Below are 11,401 nucleotides of genomic sequence, written 5' to 3'. Positions count from 1 at the left end.
TGCTCAGGCATGGCATGGCATGAGATAAAAATTATTCACGAAGAGATAAAAAAGAAAAAGAAAAAAAAGAAAAAAGTAAACTTGACAATAGCTCTTCCAGTTACAGTTGCTTAAAACGGGACTAAACTTGTAATTTAGATAATTCAGATATCAGCTTCCAAATTTTGAACAAATTGGAATTAAATGTATATTGAAATAATTCTATCCCATCAGCGTCACTGAAGATGGTATGCATAAGGGTAATGCAAGTCCAGGGTCTTTATACTGATGTTTAAACATAGCTGTGTCTACAGCAGGTTTTTCTTTACATTTCTGGAACAGATTCTTTACTTTGGCTCCAAACTGAGCTCCTTATCAATATCTCAGTTTCAGCTTTGACTTGGCTGATTGCTATCTCTACTGAAGGATTTTCATGAAAAAGAAATTGCCAAAAAATTTACTTATTTTCCTTCCTTCAACAGGGTTATCTGTGTATTTGTTGTAAATATATATATGTATAATCGATATTGTAATAAGAATATAGCTTTGTGAGGAAAAAAGCATTTTCTAATCTGTTCTGACATGTGTTTTTCTATGGGGCAATTTACATAGATAAACAAGATAAATAGATGTATATTTGTAAAAAAATGTATATTTGTAAAAAAAGAAAAAATTCCCTTTTCTCCCCTTCCAAAAAAAGTCCTTTTGCAAAACTGAACTCTAAATTGCATTTTAAAAGAAATAACTTATATGTATATATATATATATATATTGCTGAATTTGATTTTATCAAAGGAAATCTTATTTTATACTCCTTATAGTCTCTATTAATTTAGGTAACTTTGATTAGGTAAAGCTGCCTGTTTTCCAAGATTAAAAGGGAGAAATTAATGGAAATACTTCCATCCTGTTATTCAGGACAATCTTCCATCAGTCATTCATGCTAAGACACAGAATTTGGATTTCTCACTGCCTGGGGAAAACAAAAACAAGAACTTTCACTACTAAATAATCAAAAGGTACATAAAATCTTTATTTCTTAAATTCAATCAGGATCTAGATGGGGTTTTCATAGGATAAATGTGTTGATTTGCTTGATGTGGGCTTCCACACTCTTGAAACACTATATAAAAGGAGGGAGACGAAGTATAACAGCAGTATGAAGAAGGGGGAAGAGATGTGTATTATGGAAAGGTATCTTTACTTAGGGTCAGTTTGGGGCTGTTGTACTTTTTTCATTAACTTTTGATTGGATGCCTCAGCACACTACTTGAACAAACCATAATTGTTCTTCTTAGCATAATTTTCACATGCAAACAATGCTTTGAAGATCTGGTGTCTTACCACAAAAGACTTTTTTGTTTGTCTTTGAACAAGAACAAGATGCTCACTTGGTATAAATAACACAAACAATATGGCTCAGAGCATAAAAGGGAATGGCAGCTGTGTGATTAGTAACCATATAACAATAAATGTCTATGAGTAGCTGGGAAATATTCATGTGTGGCTGGTGCCAATCTCATATATCTAAGTCATTAACAGAAATCTCTTGTTTGACACAAATTCAAATGAGACAAGTTAAAATTTAAAAGTTCTTGTGTGTCATTTGTTTTGATAAATGATGGTTTCCAACCCATCAGTTGGGTATGTTCAGGTTTATAGGGCATATGTAAGAATTGCGGTATTTAATTTCATTGTGCTAATGTAGAAGAACCAAAGGTTGCTTTTTCTACTGGTCTGTATTGACATAAAACTGTCCAATAAAAATGCATGTTTTTTATCTTTGTAAACACCAAGTCTTCAATACTACATGATCATGACAGGTATCAGATTGCTGAAAACACGTCAAATGCAGGAAATAGAAATATATTACGTATTTTCATATATATAGGAGATAATTTATAAGATCTTATTAGTGGTTAGTTATAGGAATGTAATATATATGCCACAATTGATTCTGCATTCTCAGAATATAATTTTTGTGAAATTTTGTTTTTCCATCTTTGGTCCATAAAGCAAATAAGAAATCACAGCATTCATTGGATGAATATGCACTTGTTGAACTGAAGGCTTCAGGTAAAGAAAAGGAATTCATTTTTAAGTTTTGCTTTGGTACCATAGTCCTAGACACAGGTGATTTAATGTAATTTCTAGGACAACATTTCATGTTCATTCTGGCTTATTTGAAGTGTCACTGCTGCTAACAGTAAGGAAATACAGTTTACACTAGACAGTAATTTCAGAATATGCAATGTATAAATTGATAGAAATATGTACATTAACTGTGCTTCATATAAATTTTATTAGCTGATGTGAAAGTGAGATTATTGGTTAGTTACTAAACTTTTGAGCACAAATGGAAAGCTTCTAAGGAAATTCTAATTCTCAGGTAGACTTCTTAAGTGACACTTTCATTAGAAAAACTTCTACCAGAGATTGGTTCGTTAACGACCATCTGTCTGAAGGCATGGCTGTCAGTAGATGAGTATGTCTTTTCCATCTGACCACACATGGTTGTACTTTTAGGGAAATGCTTTCAAGACAATGTATTTGTAAGGAATATTTGTTTTTCTTCTTCCTACCCCTGAGCTAAACACTCTCAGAAGCTGTTAAAAAAAAAATTGAGCTCTCTGACTTCATTCTAATCAACTTCAGATACAAATTACTGAGGCTGCAGACTTTCTCAAGCAGAAAGCCCTGAAAATTGCTACAAAAATCCCCACTGCTCATTCAGCAATACCACTGAATGAGAAAGAATAAATTGCATGGATGTTAAATAAACACTGTATTCTGCAAAGCATATTTATACAGTTCGGTAGTCATTGGACAATTTATAGTTTTTATTTGTGTAATTAACCTATTGACCTCATACAAAAAAAGGGTACAAACAATACACACATCTTGCCAGTAAGCTATTTCAAAGAATGTGAATATTGATTTATTGTTTGAAGTTCTGCACAAAAATAATTCTCAAGCTAAAGGGAAAAATGAGGATATCTGATAAGCAACTGGGAAATCCTTCTCCATCGCCTATCATAGTTGCTAGCTGGACTGTAGTCTCCTAGCTGTGGGTTAGCTCCTTCTTAGTATGGACATCTGCTTTTCAGCACTTGCAGAATTGTCTAGGTATTTCTTCTGAGTGACAGTTGGGTTTATACTTCCAGACATGGTAAAATCAATATTTCTATTTGTGTAATACCAGAAATCAACAAGCCAAAATGGAAATGATATGCAAAGATAAGAAAAGGAAGTTCATGATTTTGGTTGTCTGTCTTACGAAACAGCTGTATCCTCTCTGAAATGGCTATTTATCTTGGTTTAAGATAAATGCAGCATTTATTGTATGCATGTATTCTTTGAAAGCCCTAATGAAAAAAAAGTTATGTAAATGAACTTAATTGATGACAGATGGACCCTTATTGTCAATTAATTAACTACTTCAAAGGAATTTGCAGCCCTAAGTCACCAGAATCACTCAGTAGGTTGCTATAAGAACTGCTGGCCCTTAACTAATAACTTACCGCAATGGTTCTCAATGATTTGTTTTTCCACGTGGACTGCAATTTACTAATAAGTACTCACAGGTTTCCTTTGTTTTCCTGCTAAGAATGTTTCTCTAAATGGCTTCCAAAGCTTGCTCATATAAGAGAAAAAAAGCTGTTAAATCACGTGCAAAAACAAAACCTATTAGATCAAAGAAATTAACTTTTTAGTTCAGCTTTGCAACAAAATTTTGCATCTAAAGATATAAAAACATGTTTATCTGTATGGTTTGGTAGTCTGAAGAGGGCAGTGCAAATGATATTCTTTCACAAGCCTTTGATATTAAAATAATATTTGGACAGTGTTGAGAAATAATCACTAGTAATAGTTTTGTGCCATAAAATGTTTGTTTTATCCCCGTTGTTTTTAATTCTTTTATAAATCTGAGAACCTTCATTCCTGTATTTTAACTGTGAAGCTGTGGTCAGACCACTGTTCATCCAGTATGGACTAAGAGCTGCTTTATGCTTCCCTATCAACCACAAGAGAAATGTTGCAGAGCAAGGATGCTTGTGGGATCTGTGATGTCATAGATTCCTTCGCTGATATTCTCTAGAAAGAGTTGCAACTACTATAGATATAATGAAACAGGATTATTCTTAGCCTTTGGTAATCTCTCATCAACTACAATTATCTACTGACTAATGGAGGTGGCTGATGTCCCTCTGCCTCTTAATCACCACCCGGAATTACAGGGATCAGATTGAATTTCAGCATATCACATACTGGGCCTCTGATGTAGCTCTGCAGACTAATGCTGGTTGTGGTGGAAATGTTGTCACATGGTTCAGCTGTGAGAAGAACAAATGCCTAATTTTATTTCATGCTAATTTGGAAACTTTTTCCTAGCCTAGACAAATTTGTTCTCTTGTTAACTGAAAAGTAAGACTAACACTTGTACCAGTTGTGATGAAGATAGTTATCTGCATTTAGTAAGTTCTTTATCTTCTGTAATAAAAGTCAATAAAAAATTCATGGGTTAATATGAGTTTTTGATTGTGCACATAATGTATTAACAGATTTCAGAAAATGAAATTACAGAACATCTGGATGAATTACTGTAACTTTTCAGGTTGTATAATTACTTTAAATATAACAAAGATCATTTTCTCTTGTGCTTTGAAAATACATTTTAAATAGCTAGGCCTCTCAAAATTATCTTCTGGAGTATGTGTGGGAGAGGAGAAGATTATTAAGTAAATGTATACAGTGGCCAATATTCTCTAAAGAAAACTTTGAGACGCTCTTGAGGGAAGTCATTTTGACCTTAGGGGAAATGATTTCAACAGCTAGCTGTACAGACATGGTTCAACAACTTATTTCATGTGCACTCTACAGTCCATGTGGTAATTTGCATTTTGTGCCTGGTCAAAGCATAAATATAAAGCTAAAGCCAGTTCTAAAAGAAGCTGACTCTGTGGTGAGGAAAGAATGACTAGAATGTAAGGGAAGAGGGAAAGGTCATGCTCGAAAAGCCACATCAGTTTAAATGGTGACAGTGAACAACAAAAGCAGAAAGGAAAACTGTATGAAACAAACCAATCTATACATTTATACAAAATGGCAAGTCCCAAATCCCCAGTAACAAGCTGCTATTGAGTAATTAAACATAAAATATACATATGAGAAAAATAAATTGCTATTATATATACATATTATATACAAATCTATGTGTTCATCTGACCTTAGGTTTTCTCAGATATAAAGCAGGGAAACCAAAGCCTCAGAATAGCTGATGCATTCAACTTAAAAGTTTGCAGGACTGATTTGTAATGTTAGCAAATTCGTTGTAGGTTTTGCTCTTCAGGAGTTGAACTAAGTACTTATAGTATCTTTGGCATGTCAGATGAGATTTTAAAGAGAATTTTGTGTTTCTATTTAAACAGTCTGGTTTAATAGCCTTTGGATAGTTTTTCAAAACTTATTTGCATACATATAGGATTTCTGCTGAAAGTATAATTTCTTGGAAGTTTTGAATTCCCTAACTTACATGTTCCTTAAGAAAAAACGGTACAAGTAAACTACATTTCAAAATTTACAGCACTTGTTTTTAAGTCATAAAATTCTTCTAAAACCTCTGTTTTCTGTTTCCTTTTCACAAAAGAGAGAAGGAAGAACAACCCAGGATTTTTTTTACAGTAAAAATATTTTATTCATCTGGAAATTGATAGTAGATGAATATAAAATTGAGTATCAAAACAAAGATGTAAATAAAGGTAGCTTATTAAAGGAGGCTGTGATTCTTTGTGACTAATCATAGAATCATGGAAACAAAGAATGGATTTACTCAGAAAGCACCTTTAATATCATCTAGTTCCAACCCCCTGCTATAAGCAGGGGAACCTCCATCTAGTCCAGGCTGCTCAAAGCCCCATCCAGTCTTGAGTGCTTCCATGGGGGAGGCATCCACAGCCTCACTCAGTAACCTGTTCCACCTCCCTCAGCACCTTCAAAGTAAAGGATTTCTTCCTAATATCTAGTCTAAATCTACCCGCCTCCAGTTTAAAGCCATTTCCCCTTTTGCTTTTACTACATGCCCTTCTAAAAAGTCTCTCCACAGCTTTCCTGTAGGCCCCCTTCAGTCACTGGAAGACCACTACAAGGTCCCCCTGGAGCTTTCTCTTCTCCAGGATGAAGAGTCCCACTTCTCTCAGGCTGTCCCTGTAAAGGTAGTCTTCTAGCCCTCTGATTGTCTTTGTGGTCCCTCCTCTGGACCTTCTCCAACAGCTCAATGTCCTTGTACTGGACTCAGTACTCCAGGTGAAGTCTCACAAGAGCAGAAATGAGGGGCAATGTAGAGGTAATGCTCTTGGTGGACTAAGAGAGACTTTACTTGGAAGGCTAAGGGAACTTCCAGAGAGTTTTAGGGTGCAGCAGTTATGTACCCCTTTATATATTGTTGAGATGATGTTTATTTTCTTCACATAGCTAGTCAGCCCTAATGCCCAGGGAGTTTCAGAGAAATAAAACTGATAACCGCCAACATGAATTCCTGAAGTAACAGCAAGCAAAGCAGATTTTTTTCCAGTTCTTCACAAACGTAGTGTCCAAACTGGGAACTCAGTCTTTCAGGACTAGCTCAGTCTACTTGAAAACATACCTTGACTTCTCTTTTCCTTTGCTGAACTGTTCATCTCTGGCAGTTAGTACTTGGTTTTGGCTTTAAACTTCTATAAGGTCATATATATGCTTTTTTTTTTTTTGCTTTCTTTTTTTCTTTTCATAGAGAAGCAAGAACACATTTTCACTACAGTACAAAGTATGAAAGGAACAAGTTGAAGAAGAATAAATCTCCCAAAGACATAATTTCCAGACAATTATTATAGTTCATATTTAAAGAAAACATCATATAGAAAAGTCTAATTCAGGGGAATGAAAGATAATTTTGAAAGTGAACAACATGTTAGACACAAGGAAGAATTGAAAAGGATGACAGATTCAAAAGGAATGATGTCTTCATTGCCTTCTCTGATGATGCAGAGCAACACTGGTTGCCATTTACTGACTGTCACGGTGACAGAATATAGTATCTTTGAAAGAAAGCTTAACAAGAAAGGACTAAGACAGAGCTATAATTTAACAGTATCTTCCTTTCTCACACATATGATTCATGTTCCTAATTAATGCCAATTAAAGTTGAACTCAGTACTGTCTATTTTCTTTTCTTCCCTTCTTTTTTGGCACTGCAGAGAGTGTTATATCTAAGTACACAGGATATGTCTACAGTTTGTGAATACTACTATGCTGAAACTTTTCAATGTCAGTGTAATCATTTCCTTCCTTAAAGGTATTTTCAGAAACAACATATCAGATTTCTCCAACAATAAAACTAATACAGATCTTATACAGTATTACAAATACTTTTACAAGACTTTCAGTTCTTTATTTCCTAGCATGACATGCTTGTTCATATGAAGAATTTTAAAGTTTTTTAATTCTAAACTGTCTGTCTCCTAGTAAAGGCTCACCTCCAGCCAAAAGTTGATGGTCACATCTTGTAACTGTTGCATGCATGGATTCAGAACTAGGATACCAAACTTAAATTTGACCTTCAAGCTTAAATTTGATTTTCAAGCTGAAGAATTTTAATACTTACAGAGCAGACGGCTTTCTGTCTTGTACTGTTAATGCTGAGAGTTTTCTCAGTTCTTCTATCTTGGGGGAGCTGTGTCCATCTTTATGTCATTCTGGTTGTAGAGATGAGGAGTTCCTGGAATCAGCCACAAGTCATTAAGCTGAAACTGATAAGTCATTTTGCACTATTCTTACACATGTATTTTCTATCAGCTTTTATTGAACAAAGTTCAGATCTGTCAGTCTACATAAGCCCATACAGAAAAGTTCTGAGTCTTTTCAATGTTCATATGTGGAGGAACACTGTTTTTCAGGTTCATTGGAAAAACTGCACAAATTGAGATGTTAACTAATAAGTGCCTAGTTGACTTTTCTCTGCCTACAAGGAAAAAGAAGTCAAATATTGGAGATATCCAAAATGCTTGTATGTATTGACTTCCATATTATGGGATTTGTGTTAATGGAAAAGTCATTGATCTTGATGGAAGATGTTACTTATGAAAAAAAACACAACTGGGAAAATACGTATAAATTAGGTGAACGTCTGCTTTACCATCTGCAGAAAGGTGGCAAGAGATTGATATTTCTGGCAGAAGAACACTACCAGTAAGATATCTAGGTAATTGCTGCAAGTTTTGAATGATGAATAAAAATATAATTTAGAAGACATCCCAAGGGAATAAGCAAAGAGTATTCCAAAGTAATAAAGACAGAGCAGAGAAAAAGATTTTGGAAAAGAGTCCTTTGCCAAAGGCAGCTTACTTACTGAGAAGTATGGTTCTGAGTTTTAAGTTACCAGAGGTTATTATACACTTGATCAAGAACAATCTGGAAGAATAAAATGTGTAAAAGCTGGCCTGGATAGAGTCCAGAGGAATCTGGAAGACAGAACAGCTATTCAAAGCAGCTGAATTCACTGAAATTAGAGCTGAAAATGGGACAAAGGAGGGGGAAAATAAGGCAGTGAAGTGTGTGCTTGTTCTTTTTAAAATAAGACAGACTGCATTTTATTTATGTCTAGGTAAGAGAAGGATTTGGAGAAAATCAGAGGTGGAAGAGAAAAAAAGAGTAGCCAGTAGAATTCTTATGTGTATCTCTTGGAAAAAGTCCCAGAAGTCTAAATTACTATATTGCTACAAGCTTCAACATTGTCTTCTTATTTAAAATGTCCTAAGAGACTTCTAACCCATGAAAGCTTATGACTGGATAGGAAGCTAGTTTTATTTGTTGTTTCTATTTTCATCACAGCTGAATACTGGAAATCTAATCAAGGATTAAAATAGAATGTTTGAAAACACCAAGATTACTATTCATATATGTTGTATAACATCGTATTACATTCTGTGGCTTTTTTTTTTCCTATCATGGTTCATAGTTTTCCTCAATGAATCCAAAAAAGCTCACAAGCCATACAAAACCCGCCCAAGTAAAAGTATTCCAAAAATGAGAGCTGCTCTATATACAGATTTGATTTTCAGTGCATACTACCTACCACAAAAGAGGACAAAAGATTTAATGAAGGATACACAGCATAATCAGAAAACAAGTTTAAGGATTATTCAATTGGCACCTGAAGTGGAAAAGAAAAATAACAAGTGTTCCTATGCTGACAGCTAATGATAAATGAATGATTTGAGACTAGCAGTCCTCAAAAGTGTCCAGGCTTTCAAATTTGAAATGAAGTTCATATTAATGTAGCTCTTTTCATGAGTATTTTCTCTTCTTCCAAGAAGCCATACCTCTCCTTTCCGCCTATAACCATTTCTTCCTCTATGCAGATTATTCTTTCTCTTTTTCTTTTTTTTTTTTTATTTATTCTTTTTCTTTTTTTTTTTTTTTTTCTCTGTGATTCTCTATTTTTGTGTTTGTTCTGAATAAAACTTTTTCATCTTTCATTTCTTAAAATATAACTAAAACCAGAAACAATAGATTTATGAAGTGAAAAACAGTATTCCTGACACCATGCATCCCTCTGAAGAGACTGAATTAGTCTTCTCAATTCCCTGTAGGTATTGGACAGCTGTTGTTAGGTTCCCCTATAAAGCCATCCCCTCTCCAGTTCAAACAAGCACCAGACCTGCAGGCCCTGCTCGCAAAGTGACTGCTCAAGATGCTATTTGGCTTCATGGCCATTTCCTAGACTCACTCCTTTTATTGATAACTTTCTGCATGGGGGAGGCTGTAGCTGGACACAGTACAGAGTATGTGATCTAATGCACATCAGAATATAATACTTCCATTTTTGTAGGAATAGGAAGTACTATTTATAGGAATAGAGAAGGACTGCATGCTTCAATGGCAGAATCTGTGTTCATGGTTCACTTCTGTAACATTTATGAGTGTTATGAAGGAACACTGAAGCAGAATTCATAGGATTTACTCACATCCTGCTCATTCATATCAATATACTTAATGAGATCAGAGAATATGATAAATACTGTTTGTGTAAGCAGAAGTTATTACTTGTTAGGAAATATGTTATTTCTATTTCATATATCCACAAAGAAAACTGTACTGTTGTACCATTTTGTTAAATGGTATTAGATGTAGTTGCCTTGTTTCATGAAATATGATTCATTTTGAGTTCATAAAATATAACTATGTGATTAACCTTATTTAAAAAATAAATGGTGAAAGAATTTATGGTAATTATGGTTTTTGATTTAACTGAACTTTAAGTATTACAATAAAAGATGTGGGAAGTACCTTACAGTGTAGGTTCTTTCTAAAGATGCATATATCCTGATTTCTGACTGTAAGGAGTGTTAGTGTATACAAATGATCTTGGACTTTGGCATCAGATTGATATGCTAACTTTTTGAAAGGCAGGTAAATATACATGTATATTTATCTATAAATGCATGCATGCAGGTAAACACATACAAATATTGTTATGAATCCCTCATATGCCACACAGAGAAAATAAATTGCTAGATATTTTGATATTCAAGTTCAACTTTCATAAATTCAGATATTTTCAGCAGAGAATTAATGCAGTGATCCACTTCTGATATTTTGCTTGTAAACAAAGACTCCAGGGACTTTCAGTGAGGGAGCATGAAGTGAAGCAAGCTAGCAAACAAAATACATTACAGTATAATACATTTGAGGATATACCAGTAGTAGTTCAGGAATGATCAGTACATCTACACAGGTGTCCATCCTTAAAGACAAATCATCAGAGGGCCACCAAAGGTGGCATTGCTTTCAAAATCAGTTTCATGGCAATGACATGATGCGTTTCATGGTCCAGTATCCTTTCAAATACTTGGCATATAGTTGTATGCACTTCATGTGTTACAAATGGAGATAAATTCCCTTTCTGTAAACAATTTCACAGTCAGTTCAGTATCTGTGCTAAGAAATAAACTTTGTTGAAAGAGTTTCTTGCACAGTATGGTACTTCCAGATAAAATGGTCAATGTGATAGAAACAAGCAAAGAATGAAAAGGGGAATGGAAGGGATGAATGGAATTCAGAAGGACTCTAAGGAAAAAAAAAGAGATAAAAAGAGAGATGTAGGCAGAGGTAAAGTTTAGAACGCAGAGGTATAAGAGGTTTCTGAAGTTCTCACAGAAAAAAATATTAATATAAATAGAACACAGACAAGAAAGATCAGCGAGGTAAACAAGAACTTCACAGCTAAGTCATGAATAAAGTCATATTCTTCTGGGTATGATTTAGGAGTATTTATTGATTCATTTATCCTTATTTGTTAAATCAAATTCAGAAACATGATCTTAGGATGACTATACTACGTATCCACATTTCTCAGCTGAATAAAAGCAAGGAGAATCTAAAAGCA

The sequence above is a fragment of the Lagopus leucura genome, unplaced genomic scaffold (genome assembly GCF_019238085.1).
Source record: "Lagopus leucura isolate 7727_CA_CO unplaced genomic scaffold, USGS_WTPT01 Super-Scaffold_100004, whole genome shotgun sequence".
Taxonomy (NCBI): domain Eukaryota; kingdom Metazoa; phylum Chordata; class Aves; order Galliformes; family Phasianidae; genus Lagopus; species Lagopus leucura.
The sequence above is the reverse complement of the archived record's forward strand: the minus strand, read 5'-3'. Positions refer to the sequence as shown.